The following is an 18,681-nucleotide window of genomic DNA, read 5'->3' on the forward strand; positions in this document are numbered from 1 at the left end:
CTGTATAAGAAAAGTATGCTTGTTTGTTCTGAATGCACACTATGGCAGACAAATCATTCAACCTGGAAGTTGATTTTTTCATGAGTACCTTAAAAAAAAAAAAACAAAACACAAAACCAAACCAAACCAAAAACCTAAAAAGCATCATAGGGGAGGATGGAAGATAAATTACTGCTTCTTAAAATATGTTTGTTGTAACAAGCTATCTGGACCTTTCTGTCTTTTTAGACGTAATCCAAAAAAGGCGCAGCACCACCTGCTGGCTTTCCTCAGAAACCTGGACAATAGCCCATGGGTTTCTGTAGGACAACCTGTGTTAGTCAAGCTACCACAGACTGGAATGGTAGTGATGGTACTAAACACTGCTTGGGAAGCAAAGGATAGTTCTGGAAAAACCCAACAAATCAATAACAGATGGAAAATGCCTTCTTTCTAACCCATTGTGTGCGGGCTCGACAGAAGCCAAGCGATTCACTTTTTGTTTTCACAGGTTACCGGTCCAGATATTGAACAACTGTACTGGCAATGAAGGACTCCACTATACTAATCTCGAGTGTCCACAAGGTTTATTAATTTTTATGTTTGATGTAATTTGGGGTTTAATTTGTATATGTGCTTGTAAACAAAATGGTTTGGGAAATGTATTTTTTTATTGTGGACAAGGATATCAATTGCAAGTTCCACATTCCCACAATTATTTAGATAATGCTTGTAGTTAGGATTAGCAAACATGACATTTATAACTTGTTTTGGTAAGATATATTTTGGTTTAATGTGTTTTCATGTATTAAGAAAATGAATGACAACCCACTGGAACCAAGAAAGTACTCGGAATGAGAATAGGCAAACTTTACCTGTCCAAACCACTCATGGTTTAGATTATAATCTAGTTTTAACCTTGATAAAGGGATTTGCAATTTCCTTCAATGAATCTAGTATTACTGCTTGCTTGCCCCGACCCAAATCTGTGGAAGAGCTCTTTCCCGTGGGTATTCTTCCCACAGATATAGCCAGAAGTGTGCTAAGACCGTGAAGTACAATAATAAGTGTTTATTCGAGATAGAAAGCAAGTTGCTGTGAGACTTGATTAACTGTTCAATTTTTCTACCTGTCCTGGTTCAGCTAGGATAGGGTTAAGTTTCCCCAGCAGTGGGAAGGGATCTCCAGCCACAGACACAAAGGAATTCCTTCCCTCCCTGCAGTGCCAGACCTGACATGAACATGGTATGTGGGAAGAGATGGGCAAGCACGTGAGTCAGTGCTCACCCCCAATGCTTTGAGATTTCACCCCCGAACAAATGCAGAGCCCTGATAAACTGGTGCAGTGCTTAAAAAAGGTGTGTCGCCAATGTGACAAAACCCGGGAGACACAAATCACTGCGATGTGTTGGGGACTTGCTCATGCCTACCCATGTACTTTTTAATACTACTCACTGGCCTCAAGGGGAGAAAGGGCTGCAGGATCTCAGAGTGAACTTACTGGTACAGCAGCTAAGCCAGAGAGACAGACAGTGCCAGTGTCAGTCGCCCCAATACAGAAAACCAAATATAACAGAAAGTCAGCTATCAAAGTGGGGGATGGGTATGAGACAGGCCCAACACAGGAACAGGAGGAAGGGCCAGAGGTGATCGTCTGGTCTCTATCCCAGACTGAGCTGCAAGATATGCAGAGAGATTTCGGCCACCTAGGAGGCAAGCAGATTTGCACCTGGCTGCTCCGATGCTGGGACAATGGAGCCAGTGCTTTTGAGATGGAGGAGAGAGAGGCCAGGCACTGGGATCTTTGGCCAAAGAGGCTGGCATTGATAGGGAAATAGCGAAACAGACTCAAACCCTCAGTGTTTGGAAGTGACTCCTGCTCAGTGTAAGGGAGAGGCACCCCTACAAGGATGATATACTATGTCAGCTAAGCAAATGGACTAACATGGAGAAAGCATCCAGAATCTCAGGGAACAGGCTGTGTTTGAGATGATCTATGGTGATCTGAATAATGAGCAGTCATTCATGGACCCAGATCAGGTCCCCTGCACACACTTGATGTGGCGAAAGTTCCTGAAAAGTGCACCAGAAACACACTCCAAAGTATTGAAATAGTGTCTTGGTAGACAGACACCGACACTCTAACAGTGGATGGAGTGGTTGGCAAGCTCCGGCAATATGAGGGAAATCTCCCTTCATCTCAATATGCCTTGGTTTCAGCAGTAGAGGAACTGTTTCAGAGGGTCCAGAAAGTGGAAGAGGACATGTATTACATTCCACCTGCAACGGGCTGATGCCTCAGCCATTAGAAGTAAACGTTTCCCCACTCAAGAGAAAGGCAATAGAAGGTACACACAACGAGGAACCCTCTGGTTTTTCCTCTGCGACCATGGAGAAAACATGAGGAAGTGGGATGGACAGTCCACTGCTGCCCTAGCTGCACGAGTAGAGCAGCTGAAAGGGAAGACCACCATGAAAGGGGAGTCCTCCAAGAAGAGCGCAGCTCCAGTGTCCAATCAGAAATCTCCTAGGCAGAACAGAATGGTGAACGTTATGTCTTACCCTCTTGAGGGGAACAGAAAATCATTCTTGCAAGAAATGAGTGATGATGAGCAGGATTAGAGGGGCCCTGCCTCCAGCCAGGTGGAGGAAAGTGATAATCGGATTTACTGGACAGTGTGGATCCAATGGCCTGGCACATCAGACTCGCAAGAATATAAGGCTTTGGTGGATACTGGCACACAGTGCACCTGATGCCATCAAGCTACAGTGGTGTTGAATCCATCTGCTTCTCTGGAGTGACAGAGGGATCCCAACAGCTGACCCTGTTGGAAGCTGAAGTGAGCCTGACTGGGAAGGACTGGCATAAGCACCCCATTGTGACTGGCCCAGATGCCCCGTACATCCTGGGCATAGGCTATCTCAGGAGAGGGTACTTCAGAGACACAAAAGGGTACCGGTGGGCTTTTGGTATAGCTGCCCTGGAGGAGGTTGAATGGTTGCCCACCCTATCCGGCCTCTCAGAAGATCCGTCAGTGGTGGGACGACTTAAGGTTGAGGAGCAGCAAGTGCCGATTTCTTCCAGGACGGAGCTCAAGTGGCAGTACCATACCAACTGAGATTCCCTGGTCCCTATCCATCAGCTGATCCGTCAACTAGAAAGCCAGAATGTGATTAGCAAAACTCACTCACCCTTCAACAGCCCTATATGGCCAGGGAGAAAGCCTAATGATGAATGGAGGCCAATTGTGGACTGCCATGGCGTGAATGAAGTTACGCCAGCAATGAGTGCTGCAGTGCTGGACATGCTAGTGCTCCAGTATGAACTGGATTCGAAGGCAGCCAAGTGGAACACCACAATTCACATTGCTAATGTGTTCTTCTACATGCCTGACAGAGTGCAGGCCACAGTTTGCATCCACTTGGAGAGGCATCCAGTAAACCTGGAATCGATTGCCCCAGGGGTAGAACCAGAGCTCCACCATTTGCCATGGACTGGTCCATACTGCACTGGAGAAAGGTGGGGCTCCAGAACACCTGCAGTTCATTGACAATGTCATTGTATGTAGGGACATAGCCGAGCACGTCTTTGAGAAAGGAAAGAAGATAATTGAAATCCTCCTGAAGGCCAGCTTTGACATTAAGCAAAAGAAAGTTAAGTGGCCTGCAAAGGAAATGGAATTCCTAGGAATAAAATGGCAAGATGGGCGTCACCACATCAGGACGAAGGTAATAAACAAGCTAACAGCCGTGGCCCCACCAATCTCTAAAAAGGAGACTCATTTTTTTCTGAGTGCTGTGGTGTTCTGGAGGATGCACATCCCGAACTATAGCCTGATTGTGAGCCCTCTCTACCACGTAACATGTTCAGAAGAAAGATATCAAATTTGGCCCTGAGCAACAACAAGCCTTTGAAAAAATTATGCGGGAGACTGCCCAGGCATTAGCCGTCGGGACAGTCCGGGAAGGGCAGGAGGTTAAGAACATGCTCTACACCGCAGCCGGGGAGAATGGCCCTACATGGAGCCTTTGGCAGAGAGCACCTGGGGAGACCCGAGGCCGACCTCTGGTCTTTTGGAGCCGGGGATACAAAGGTTCTGAAGCTAATTATACACCAACTGAGAAGGAGATACTGGCAGCATACGAAGGAGTTCGGGCTGCCTCAGAAGTGGTCGGCACTGAAACACAGCTCCTCCTGGCACCCCGACTGCTGGTGCTGTGATGGATGTTCAGAGGAAAGGCTTCCTGCACACATCATGCAACCGATGCCATGTGGAGTAAATGGGTTGCGTTGATAACACAGCGGGCTCAAATAGGGAATCCCAGATGCCCAGGGATACTAGAGGTGATCACGAACTGGCCAGAGAGCAAAGATTCTGGGATGTCACCAGAGCAGGACGTTACACGTGCTAAGGAAGCCCTACCATATAATGAGCTGCCGGATGAGGAGAAGCGATATGCCCTGTTCACTGATGGGTCTTGTCATATTGTGGGAAAACATCGATGATGGAAGGCTACTGTGTGGAGTCCCACACGACAGGTCACTGCAGCTGCTGAGGGACAGGGTGAATCGAGCCAGTTTGCAGAGGTGAAAGCCATCCAGCTTGCTTTGGATATTGCTGAGCGGAAGAAATGGCCAAGGCTCTTCCTCTACACTGACTCGTGAGCGGTGGCGAGTACCCTGTGGAAATGGTTGCAGCAATGGAAACAGAGGAACTGGCAACTTAAGGATAAAACCATCTGGGCTGCTGAAGTATGGCAGGACATTGCAGCCCATGTGGAAAACCTCGTTGTGAAGGTGCGCCATGTGGATGCCCATGTACCCAAGAGTCGGGCCACTGATGGACATCGACACAACCAGCAGGCAGACCAAGGTGTTAAGATCAGGGTGGCTCAGGTGGACTTGGACTGGCAGCGTAAAGGTGAACTTTTCATAGCCCAGTGGGCCCATGAGACCTCGGGCCACCAAGGTACAGATGTGACATACAGGTGTCCTTGAGGTCAAAGTGTGGACCTCACCATTGACACTATTGCAGAGATCATCCATGAGTGTGATGTGTGTGCTGCAATCAAAAATGCCAAGCAGGTGAAGCCCCAGCGAAATGCAGAGCGATGGCTGAAATATAGATATGGAGAGGCCTGGCAGATGGACTACATCACACTGCCACAGACCCGCCACAGGAAGCATGATGTGCTCATAACGGTGGAAGTAACCACTGGATGGCTGGAAGCTTACCCAGCACCCCACACCACCGCCTGGAACACCATCCTGGGCCTTGAAACCCAAGTCCTGTGGCGACACAGCATCCCAGAGAGAATTGAGTCAGACAATGGGACCCACTTCTGAAACAACCTCATAGATGCTTGGACAGAAGAACATGTCATCGAGTGGGTCTACCATATCCCCCACCATGCACCAGACTCTGGGAAGAGTGAGTGCCACAATGGACTGTTAAAAACTACACTGAGAGCACTGGGAGGTGGGACTTTCAAAAACTGGCACATGAATCTAGCAAAGGCCACATGGTTAGTCAACACAAAATGATCTACCAATAGAGCTGTCCCGGCTCAGTCAAAACCTCCCTGTGCTGTAGATGGGAAGAAATTCCCTGTGGTGTGCATAGTAATGTATTGAGCAAAATGGTCTGGTTTAATCCTGCGCCAGGCAATGGCAAAGGCAAACCCATCCATGTGATTTCTTTTGCTCCAGGACCTGTGTGTACCTGGTGGGTGATGAAGGACAACGGAGAGGTCCAATGTGTACCACAGGAGAACTTGATTCTGGGTGAGAACATGCCATGAATTATGCTGTGCCTTTGTAAATTATTATTTTGTTATTGTTAACTGCTAAATGGCAGCTTGGCATGATGCAGATGGTATAGAATAAAGGCGTGGATTATGTCCTGTTTCAGCTAGGATAGGGTTGTTTCCCCAGCAGTGGGAATGGATCTCCAGATGGGTTATTCAATACCATGTTGACGTCATGTCCAGTGCTGAAGCCTGGGAAGTTTTCCTTTTTGGCTTTGGTCCTGGGAAACATGTGCGGTGGGCTGGTTGTTTCCATTGCAGTATTTCTCTGTATATCTTTTGTCTTGTTGATTGTTATTACTGTTTATTGTTATTATTGCTATTGTTGTTGTTCTGTTTATTATTTAGTACAATGTTGTGTTAAATTTCTCCTTATTTCATCCCTGGGGTTTGTGCCTCTCTTCCAGCCTGTTCATCCTAAGGGTGGGGGAGGGACAACGGCAACATGGTCTCCAGTCTCAGCAGGGCCTAAACCACCACACTACCATAGACAAAACAAGTACATATTACACAAATGAAAATACCACTCTACCCTGTAATTGGACCATATGGGGCACCACAGACTTGCAACCTTGGGGACAAGCATCCAACATATTACAATATAATCAACACATTAAAATTTATTGTTTCATGCAGTGGAGGAAAGGGCAAAATTACCCTAAAAGAAATGCCTGTAGCCCCAATTGTTGCTGTGTAAACCTCTCCAGTACTCACTGCTGCATTTATGTCCTTAATCTTACACAGGACCTCCAACTGGAGAAGATAACACCAAGTAGCAAAAGTCAGCCATGAGCTATGAGAATCAATGAATAACAGCTGGTTTTTGAGAGTGTTTAGTTGGTTTGACTTGGTATTACCAGCTGGATCCAAAATTTGATACAATATATGTTAATGTTCATTGTGATTATGATTGTCATAGTTATAGCAATACCTTGTATAAAATCAACTGTAATGAAAACTGGTAGCATAAGAATGATTCAACAATCCCTTTAGATGACAACAACCCAATCAATGTCCCTGGTCCTGAAGACCTTAATTAGAGACCACATTCAAGTGCATGGGTGTGACTGTAGTCATGTCGTGGAAGTGTTAGAAGTGTGGGAAAAGCAAACTAGCAAATAATCTGCAAAATACACACTTCCTTAATATATGATGCCCAGAACAAACACAGGAAGGGATAGAGATCCAGTGATTTGTGTTGTCGTGACACCAAGGAGGAATGCTAAGTGAGGTGGATGCCACACAGTTGCATTCTTCCACTTTTCTCAAGGAACATTTGACCTGACTATGCAGATATATCTCCTGCTTCTCTCAAGGACTGTTTTGCAGTACTCTGTGGACCTTATCTCTCATTCTTCCTCTTTTCCCACAAATACAGTGCACAGCTTTCACCAAGGAATGTGATGTGTCATTACTCAAGAAACAATGGTTTGACCACAGTCCCACCCACTCACACATACATAATTAGATAAATACTACCCCAAGTTTGTATCTAACTTGGAGAGACAATAATCTGATACCACATTGGAGGGACAGATCGATGGGTTTGTGCTCCTCGCCCCTATACCCCAACCCCCCACCCCACCCCCCGAGAAGGGGTGCTTTTGGTAAGATTTGGGCCCTTGACTACAACAAGTGATTTCCCAGGAATTAAGTGTGTGATTGCAATCGTTTTTTTGTGTGTAGTGCTATATATTCAACCTGCAGTTTGTGCATTTACTGTAGGCAATCTCAAAGAATCTGTAGATGTTTCATAAGAATAAATCATACTATTCATGAACCCAACTGCTTCTCTTGAATGCAACCAGACCTACAGCATATGGGCTGTTTGTGCATCTGGTGTCAGGCCTATTGTTACAGCCATAATTGGCATAGCTATTAAGAGATTTAAGTGCAGCCACCCCTAGCACCTCTAATCTCTGAGGATCAGTCAGAATGCAAGGGGATTAATCTCTTACAAAATTTATTCATTACCTTAAATGCAACAGAGGTGTATCTATCTTCTGATTAGAGTTTGCTTTAAAAGCGCAAACAAGGAATATGTTTAAAGTCTTAATATGTCTGTTGGTCATATGGATAATAACACATGAATATTAAAATCCCAATAGTCAATACATACATACAAAACCACACAAAATCCATTTATGAAAAGTGATTGCCATTGTACATTTTGTACCAAATTTCATCACCAGTGATTTTACCACAGTTACTGCAAGCAAATAAGTATTACACCAAGTTCTCAAGCCTTATTAATGACGATGACAGCACTGCAATTTTAGCTCTGGAATACTTGCATCTGACACCTTAATTAACCTAGTACCTAGTGCCTACATTATGAACACCTGATACATAAGCACCATATACATCTGTACATTTCTTATGAGCAAACTGAATTGGCAATGTTAAGCTTAAGACACACTGTGTTTGTCTCTCTAGGTGAGAAATCAGTTTCTCATATGCACAGCTTAACTACAAAATTAACATCTGACCTGCTATATGTACACACAGATAAGGAAATGAAGCTGAATTGTTTGCACTGTTTATTTTTTCCAGAAATCTTAAGGGAATGTAATATGACTAAAGCAGGCTTAATTGATGGGTTTTCCAGCTAAAAAGGTAATCCTCGCTGTAACAGAATTTGTAGTTTGTTTCTAAGGCTTTGCTTCAGACAAGTGTGTTTCAGAAAACTGAAAAATTAAGATTGACCATTTTAATGTTAACAAAGGACTTTCACAGAATTACTGAATACCCTGATCCACAGAAGCACAGAGTCAAAAAAGGTACTGTAGTGCTTTGTATACTTCAGCAGACCACAGTCATTTTACCTCTCCTGCTACAAATAGAACTCCAGATGCCTCTCCAAACATTAAAAAAAGCTTTTCTCAGATCAGTTCTAACAGCTTTGAATGTAACAGTAATCAGATTTTGTTGAAAATGCTTTATATGCACTTTGTACACTATGGGTATGGGACACGTATAATTGAACACTATATAATAAAGAAAAAACGTGTTAGGTTTCTGTCCTAGACACTAGACTCCATGACCTACTTCTCATCGTATATTGCCATTTTCACAAAAGCAGCTCCAAAGAGTATTTTTTTTTTTTTTTTTTTTTTTTTTAATAATAATAATAATAATAATCTTTAAGCAAATTCCACAAGTGTTAACACTTTAGCAGTTCAGAAAGAATGTTACTGGCCTATACCCCTTTCTCCAGCAAAGGTAATAAGAGCACAATAAGTACTTTCTTTACCTGTTTTCTACTTTCCTTGAAGAACACATATATTTTACCTATACCTGAAGAGGTAAGAAGTCACCAAACTTCAGAAAGCATTGGGAACAGCCCAAGAACACGCAAAATCATATTCACCAAGCCTATGCCCAATTTCCAACCTCAAATACCACATAAAATTCATTATGAGGTATCATGAAAATTAAATACATATCACAATGAAAGAACACTGAAATACTACAACTAAATACCTTCTCTATTATAAAATGGACAATTATACATCAAATTAGTACAGTAACAGAGCCAACAGGTAGGAGTTTTAAGGAGGGAAGTTATGCATATATTAACACGTCTATAAATGGATGACCGATCCATTTCACACAGACATTTTTATGTCTGTATAGACAATTTATGCATCACTGCCCAACTAATCAATCCCATGCAAATAGTTCACCACAGCATTCATCAAGTTCTCATTCCACATCATTTGAACTAAAACATCTGTTAATCTCATACATCTCCAGAATCACAAAATGAATAAAAATTTAGTAAAATTTTGAATGAAAGCTACACCCAGTTCAACAATTGCTGTAAACAGCTATTCTGGAGAGTCTCACTTCACCACATGCATTTTTCTTTAGAGAAGAGCATCAAAAGACAAAGGTTACTGAAGAGGAAGTAGGTACATTTTTAGTAGTTAGAAATATTAATACACACAGAGAAGCAATCCACTGTGTTGAGTGAAAGTTCCTGATACATTACTGAATTACTTCAGGTAATTCATCTAACATAAGCATTATGCTTGTCAGAATACCCATACTGGACAGACCAGCAGAGCTGTTGCAGTCAAGAGAAGGTGTGCACATCCACCACAGGTTGCAACATAGCAGTTGGAGACACAGTCAACCTGGAGACATTTCAATAATTTCGAAACAAGGAAAAAAAAAAAAAAAAAAAAAAGCAGAAATTAGAGTATTCTGATGACACAATCACTGCAGAAGAGAGGAGAGGAAATAGATCAGAAATAACTGGTCTCTGTGATTGTGAAAGTGCTTATGAACACAGAAATCTGTGGACTACAGATCAGGGAGCAGTGTAGGCTCAGCCTTAGAAAGAAACATAGTTGTGAAGGAGAGATACAAGGTGTTTTCCTGTTTCTTGTTTCAGTCCTCAAAACCATGCCCTTCTTCTGGAATGCCTTACCCCTACATAAATGCTGATCTTATACCATCAAGATACGCCTTACTCCTACATAAATGCTAATCTTATAACATCAAGATTTTCAAAAATATGATCTCACATTTTCTACCAGTCATTAATAGAAATGCAATCAACTCAAGGCCAGATTCTTGTAACAGAGTGCTCATAGCCATCCTCTAACCTCTTAACTTCTTTGCCATTTTCCCTTTTTCCATTTCTTTACCAACCTACTAATTACTTTTGCAAGAGATCTTTTACAGTTAAAAGACTAAAGGCAGATAATGAACTTTATTTCAAATTTTATTGTAGCAACTGGACATAGATACAGATTTTTCTTCAAAAACTTGTCTGGGAGAAAAAAAAATAAAAGCTTCCATACTGTCAAATTCACATTAATACATCTCATAATAATAATTCCTTCTATTTCTGTGTGTATATTAGGATGTCAGTGTTTACTATTTTGTAGTTTGTATGATACTTCTCATTTAAATGCAAAGATGAGGAGACGGAGGCACAAAGTCTGTGCACAGTGCAAACATAAAGAGACCTTTATTGTTTTTAACACTCAGAATTTATACCATTTTCAAAGCCATGTCAATAAGCATGAGTGAGGCTGCATTATAATAATCTGTTACGATGTATTATGCAATTACTGTTCACACACTCTAGTCTATACACTGATTGGCTAAGCTAAAAGATTAACTACCATCGGCATTCTGGTTATCGGTCCTTTAGTTTTATAGTTCTTGCAACTCTGCATTTTCCTGTTTGCCAGCTGCCAACTTTCTTCAATTGTTCTTTATTCTTCAGTTAAGGACATCGTTGAGACGAGATGTCCATTTTCTGCCAAAAATCTCTAGACACAAAGACCCACCAGGTTTTTAATAAATCTCTATAGTGTTGATTTCTTCAGAACACTAGAAAAATATAACACCAAAACCAGCACAGCAGTGCTCTGAGTTTCATTGCTTTCATTGTTGTTTCCATTTCAAAATTATCATTACTCCATTCCTGGAAATTTAGGCAGAATACCCATTCCTGATTTAGAGAGATTAGAGATAATCTACATATTTGATCCACAATGAATACAGTACATTTTTTCCTTACTCTTTCTAAAACTGCCATTTGCTTTCATTCCTACAATACTACTTTACAAATATCACTTTATTCCTATATTTTCATTCTTTCATTACTGATTGGCCTTTTCCTTCTCACATCTTTTTGCCTTCATACGACCTTTTGGTAGTCAGTATTCTCACAAACATACACTGTCCTTCGTTCAAGTTACCTCACTGAGAATAAAATAAATACTTCCATGTGGATTTTTAAATCTTCCTTTCACTTGAGTATCTGGGTTCCTCAGTGTAGCTGTATTTCTAAATCCTTAATTTTTCAGTGTTTTCCCTCTTTAAATCAAGACCATTAAAGATCTATTCCTGCTTATCCATTTAAATTAAAATAAAGAAATCCACCCAGGACTATAGGATCTAAAGGTCTTCTGACCTTTTGTAATGTCCTCTTTAATTCCCAAAATAAGATTAAAAATAAAGTGAATGAGAATAAATCAATCAACGAAGATACTAATGAAATGTCAGTATCTAAGCTCTAGCACTATAAAATAGCTCTTTTTTTTTTTTTTTCCCCTAAATCCCTATCTAGAAAGGTAAAATGTCACATATTAATAGAGTGCTATTTTTTTTTCAAATAATCACAGAATCATCTAGGTTGGAAAGGACCCTAGAGATCATCTAGTCCAATTGTTCACCTAGCACAGTTCCCACCTACAGCATATTCTTAAACTCTAAATCAACCCTACTCTTGAACACCTTCAGGGATGGGGACTCCACCACCTCCCTGGGCAGCCCATTCTGTAAAGAAATGCTTCCTAATATCCAGTCTAAACCTTCCCTGGTGCAACTTGAGGCCATTCCCTCTTGTCCTGTCACTTTCTACTAGGCTAAAGGGGCTCAAACCCAGCTCTCTGCAGCTTCCGTTCAGGTAGCTGTAGAGGGTGATAAGGTCTCCCCTCAGCCTCCTCTTCTCCAGACTAAATAATCCCAGTTGCCTCAGCCACTCCTCATACAACATGTGTTCCAGACCCTTCACCAGCTTCGCTGCCCTTTTCTGGACATGTTCGAGTAACTCTATGTCCTTTTTGTAGTGAGTGGCCCAAAACTGAACACAGTAATCAAGGTGCTGCTTCACCAGTGCTGAGTACAGGGGTAAGATCCCTTCCCTGTCCCTGCTGTCAAGATTAATCTTGACCCAAACCAGGATGCCATTGGCCTTCTTAGACACCTGAGCACACTGCTGGCTCACATTCAGCCGGCTGTCAATCAACCCTCCCAGGTCTCTCTCTGACTGGCAGCTCTCCAGCCACTCCTCCCCAAGCCTGTAGTGCTGCTGGGGGTTGTTGTGGCCCAAGAGCAGCACCTGGCATTTGGCCTTATGGAAACTCCTACAGTTGGCCTCAGCCCATGGCTCCAGCCTGTCCAGGTCTCTCTGCAGAGCCTCCCTACCCTCGAGCATCAACACTCCTGCCCAACTTGGCGTCATCTGAAAACTTACTGAGGGTGCACTCAATCCCCTCATCCAGATCATCAATAAAGATGTTAAACAGGAGTGGCCCCAAAACCGAGCCCTGGGGGACACCACTCATGACCAGCCACCAGCTGGATTTAACTCCATTTACCACAACTCTTTCGGCCGGTCGTCCGTTTTCCATTCATGCTGTTAGAGAGACTTAGTTTCAAAAAAATTACCTCATCAGGTCTTTGTTACTATCCCTTTCAGACTTCACTGAACCCAGCCTACAGTACTGTGACCACATATTTTAGCTTTATTTCTATTTTTCTCAAACAGAATCTTACATTTCTATAATTATTTCTGTTAGTTAACCTATAAAACTGGGGTTCAAGAAGTTCAAGTTCCTCTACCTTGTTATTAGACTTCCTGCATCACCACACAAATATTTCAGTAGTGGCCTCTTGACCACAACTGATGAACAATAAAATCCATTCTTTAGTGAACTACTTATGTAATTATAACTATTATCAATATTTTAAAATTCCTTTCCTCTTGCCATTTCTCCTCTTACTTCATCATCTGCCATTTTCTCATTTCTTTTAATTTTCTCTTCTTAAGTGCTCAAATTGAGATAAAATTGAGAGGTCTTATTCCAAAGTCTCATTTTTACTTCTTTGTTTACTGTCTTTCCAATCTCAATTCCCAGATGACAGTATTTTCAATGGAGTATAGCTATCAAGGAGAGTTCTCTTTTCTGTGAATGACGCTCAGTAGTCAAGCATCCTAAAATCATTCTCTTGAAATGCATTTCCCATATTTTTTTAAAGGGGATTAAAATAATTTTATCTATATAATCCTAGACCACTAAGGATCTTTCCTAATCTTGGGCAATTACTTATTAGAGCAGATAACTGTCATTTGTCCCAAGCATACCAGTTTGAGTGAAAAATATATGCATGAGTAATAATGTACTGTTGCTGCCTTACCCTCCCCTCTACACACATATGTACACACACACTCTACACAATTTTCTTGTTTTAAATGAAGTTGTACCAGGATAATTTCCTTCTAAAGATAGGAAATTTTGACTTTTAAGTATTTTAAGACAGTGATGCTTAATTTCTGTCATATACAATTATTATAAATCTCTGTACCAGGCAATTTTTCCAGTTAATGAAAGGAAAGCTAATGATAAAAGACAGACACAACCTCCACACTTTTCAGGTTTTACCTCTCTGTAATTAAGAAATGTCAGTTGCTATAGAGAAATTATTTAACTGAGTGTTAAATTTAGTATAAGACTCCCCATTTTATTAAATTGTAGCTTTCAAACTGCTTTCAGCAATGCATTAAGAATAAAACAATTTTGTTACTTAAAAAATAGTTAAGGTGATTCTCAAGACATACTGTATTATTCTTATGTACAGACTGAAAACCAGAAATTTTGAGTCTTGTATTGAAATACTTAATTACAGGATAAAATCATACTTAATCATAATGTCTATGGATTATCAGAGTTCAAACATATTTTTAAAGCTATTTTTATACCATATAAAATGCATTGGTTTATTACATGTTAGAAATCCATGTTAGAAAAAAATCAGGATCTTGAAGTGCTAAGGCTTGGACCCAAGCCAGAGTTGACCTATATATGAAGCCTCTATATTTTATAACAATAACCATTGTGCTAGTAGGTATTCTACTAAATTATAACAAAACACCTATTCTGATGTGAAAAGTGCTAAGTATTGAAGTCTGAACAGCAGGCCCTGAGATGAAGCTGCTAACTTCGTATGTAGTCATTAGTGAAATACGCATGCTCATTAACAGAAGATATAGCTTAAACATCATGTCTATCCTGAATATATCTTTATCTTTCTTTGTGTATGGGCAAGATAACAGGGCCATGGAGACAGTTGCCTGGTCTTGTGACCTTGCTCATAAATTAATTAAATAAGCAGGCCAGTCTCTGGAGGAATCTAATGTGAGAGTGAAACCAGATATTTCCACATAAAAGAAAGGTACCAGCTATTCTGGCTTGCTGATCTCTAGTATATAAAGCTGGACCCACTTGCAGCAACTTTGGATGCCTCACCTATGGATGGATATATTGTGTAGGATTTCTCATTTCCTGGGAAAGCCTCTCCAAATCCTCACTGTAACTGGGGCTCCCCATTGTTTACTGATCTAGATGACTGCAACATATGCAAGTGGCGATGTATCTTTTTTAATTGCTATTCTCCCTCTCAGTGTAGTAATGATTTGATGCATTACCCTGTATTTTCCTATTTGTTTGCTTTAAGTGCACTATTCTTTATTTTCTTACTGTATGTTTTCTGTATTAGTCTGTTACATTATTTAGTTATCCCCAGTAAAATACACCTACTCTTTTCACTCTAGTGTCTGGGTTTAATTGGTATCCTTAATCAGCAAAACATATCTTCATTCACTAAAGCGCTGCTAATAGGAAACAGAATATCACAATATAAACACAACATAAAATTTCACAATTTTCTCAATTTTGGTAGGCCACCCAGTGGCTATTCTTTTTAACACTTGGACATAAACAGGGCCAGGAATTTAGGAGATGATGAGAACCTGAAATCTTCAGTGACATCCCCCTGAGTTTAATATTCTTATTATGTGATATAGGAATTAAAGCTATCAGTATTTCTTTGCCAGCAAACTCAACTCAAATATTTGGAAGGGAAAAAAAGATATTAATAGAATTGAGGTGGAGCTTTTTGTGTCATTATTGAATTTCCATAGATTTTTTTTTCAGTCGTTGCTTTTCTTTCTTTTAAATATGAGATTGTTAATAGTAAGATACTATGTTAACTAAGTTTTAATAAAAAATATTGAGTGTTTTTTATAAAGGATACAGTAGGAATACATATATCTTATCAAATTGTTACTGCATACCATATAATAAAATCTGTACTTGTCCTGGTTCAACTAGGATAGAGTCAATTTTTTCCCCAGCAGAGAGAGAGGGGGAAGGGATCTCCAGCCGGGTTATTCATACCATGCTGACGTCAGGTCCAGGGGCAGAGCCTTTTTAATTTTGCTTCTGGTTTGAGGTTTTGCCATACACACAGCGGGCTTGCTCCTTGACCATTTAGTGGTATTTCTCTGTATATCTTTTGTCTTGTTCACTGTTATTGCTGTTTATTGTTGTTACCATTGATAATGTTGTTATTCAGACTGTTCTATCACTCTGTTGTATTAAATTTCTTGTTATTTTAGCCGGTGTCTGTGTCTAACTTCCAGTCTGACGGGCGCGGGTGGGGGAGGGGCAACGGCAAAGTGCTCCCAGATCCCGCAAGGCTTAAACCTGCACATTTAAAATTGGCGCCCAACGTGGGGCAGACCCTGACCAGAGTGTGATAGAGCAATCTGTTGGGTGTAATCTTTCTGTTTGTATTTGTGTTTGATAAGAAAATATTTGCAATGCTGGCCCATTTGCTTGGCCAAGGAGGCTGGCATTGATAGGGAAATAGGGAAAGAGACACAAACCCTCAGTGTTTGGAAGTGACTCCTGCTCAGTGTAAGGGAGAGGCACCCCTACAAGGATGATATCCTATGTCAGCTAGGCAAATGGACTAGCATGGAGAAAGGCATCCAGAATCTCAGGGAACTGGCTGTGTTTCATATGTTTTATGTGGATCTGAATGATGAGCAGTCGCCCATGGACCCAGATCAGGTCCCTTGCACAAACCTGATGTGGCAAAAATTCCTGAAGAGCGCACCAGAAGAGCACGCAAAAGCATTGGCAATAGTGTCCTGGTGGACAGACACCCAGACTCTAACATTGGATAGAGTGGTTGGCAAGCTCCAGCAATATGAGGAAAATCTCCCCTCATCTCAACATTCCCTGGTCTCAGCTGTGGAGGAACTGTCTCAGAAAGTGGAAGAGGACATGTCCGACGTTCCACCTGCATGGGCTAATGTCTCAGCCATTAGAAGTAAACGTTTCCCCACCCAAGAGAAAGGCAGCAGATGGTACCCACCACAAGGCACCCTGTGGTTTTTCCTCCATGACCATGGAGAGAACATGAGGAGGTGAGATGGACAGTCCACTGCTGCCCTAGCTGCACGAGTAGAGCAGCTGAAAGGGAAAACCACCACGAAAGGGGAGACCTCCAAGAAGAGCGCAGCTCCAGTGTCCAGTCAGAAATCTCCCAGGCAGAACAGAATGGTGAACGTTATGTCTTACCCTCTTGAGGGGAACAGAATATCATTCTTGCAAGAAGTGAGTGATGATGAGCAGGATTAGAGGGGCCCTGCCTCCAGCCAGGTGGAGGAAAGGGATAATCGGATTTACTGGATAGTGTGGATCCGATGGCCTGGCACATCAGACCCACAAGAGTATAAGGCTTTGGTGGATACTGGCGTACAGTGCACCCTGATGCCTACAGTGGGGTTGAATCCATCTGCTTCTCCGGAGTGACAGAGGGATCCCAACAGCTGACCCTGTTGGAAGCTGAAGTGAGCCTGACTGGGAAGGACTGGCATAAGCACCCCATTGTGACTGGCCCAGATGCCCCGTGCATCCTGGGCATAGGCTATCTCAGGAGAGGGTACTTCAGAGACACAAAAGGGTACCGGTGGGCTTTTGATATAGCTGCCCTGGAGGAGGTTGAATGGTTGCCCACCCTATCCGGCCTCTCAGAAGATCTGTCAGTGGTGGGGCGACTTAAGGTTGAGGAGCAGCAAGTGCCGATTTCTTCCAGGATGGAGCCCAAGTGGCAGGACCGCAACAACTGAGATTCCCTGGTTCATATCCATCAGCTGATCCGTCAACTAGAAAGCCAGAAGGTGATTAGCAAAATTCATGCACACTTCAACAGCCCTATATGGACAGTGAGAAAGCCTAATGGTGAATGGATGCCAACTGTGCACTACCGTGGCATGAATGAAGTCACACCAGCAATGAGTGCTGCAGTGCCGGACATGCTATAGCTCCAATATGAACTGGATTCGAAGGCAGCCAAGTGGTACACCATGATTGACATTACTTACACATTCTCCATTCCGATACCGCCAAAGTGCAGACCACAGTTTGCGTTCATTGGGAGAGGCATCCAGTACACCTGGAATCGATTGCCCCAGAGGTGGAACCAGAGCTTCACCATTTGCCATGGACTGGTCCATACTGCACTGGAGAAAGGTGGGGCTCCAGAACACCTGCAGTTCATTGACAATGTCATTGTATGTAGGGACATAGCCGAGCACGTCTTTGAAAAAGGAAAGAAGATAATTGAAATCCTCCTGAAGGCCGGCTTTGCCATTAAGCAGAAGAAAGTTAAGGAGCCTGCAAGGGAAATTCAATTCCTAAGAATAAAATTGCAAGATGGGCATCGCCACATCCCAGTGGAGGTGATAAACAAGATAACAGCCATGGCCCCACCAACCTCTAAACAAGAGACTCAGTCTTTCCTGGGTGCTCTGGGGTTCTGGAGGATGCACATCATGAACTACAGCCTGATTGTGATCCCTCTATACCATGTAACCCGTAAGCAGAACGATTTTGAATGGGGCCCTGAGCAACAACAATCCTTTGAACACATTAAACAAGAGATTGTGCAAGCAGTAGCCCTCGGGCCAGTCCAGGAAGGGCAGGAGGTTAAGGACATGCTCTACACTGCAGCCGGGGAGAATGGCCCTACCTGGAGCCTTTGGCAGAGAGCACGTGGGGAAACCTGAGGGCGACCTCTAGGCTTTTGGAGCCGGGGATACAAAGGCTCTGAAGCTAATTATACACCAACTGAGAAGGAGACACTAGCAGCGTACGAAGGAGTTCGGGCTGCCTCAGAAGTGGTCGGCACTGAAACACAGCTCCTCCTGGCACCCCGACTGCCAGCGCTGGGGTGGATGTTCAAAGGAAAAGCCTCCTCTACACATTATGCAACCGATGCCACGTGGAGTAAATTGGT

The 18,681-nt window shown here is 42.3% G+C and overlaps 1 long non-coding RNA gene across 1 annotated transcript; it reads left to right on the forward strand.

Annotated features, from left to right (window-relative positions):
- The first annotated feature begins 1,881 nt into the window (after window positions 1-1,881).
- LOC113490138 lies at window positions 1,882-16,543 on the forward strand. The gene is made up of 3 exons (XR_003400160.1): window positions 1,882-1,978; window positions 2,289-2,290; window positions 16,425-16,543. It is a non-coding gene; the product is annotated as an uncharacterized LOC113490138 (long non-coding RNA).
- Window positions 16,544-18,681: the final 2,138 nt, after the last annotated feature.

This window comes from Athene cunicularia (assembly GCF_003259725.1).
Source record: "Athene cunicularia isolate RWA chromosome Z unlocalized genomic scaffold, athCun1 chrZ_part2, whole genome shotgun sequence".
Lineage (NCBI taxonomy): Eukaryota > Metazoa > Chordata > Aves > Strigiformes > Strigidae > Athene > Athene cunicularia.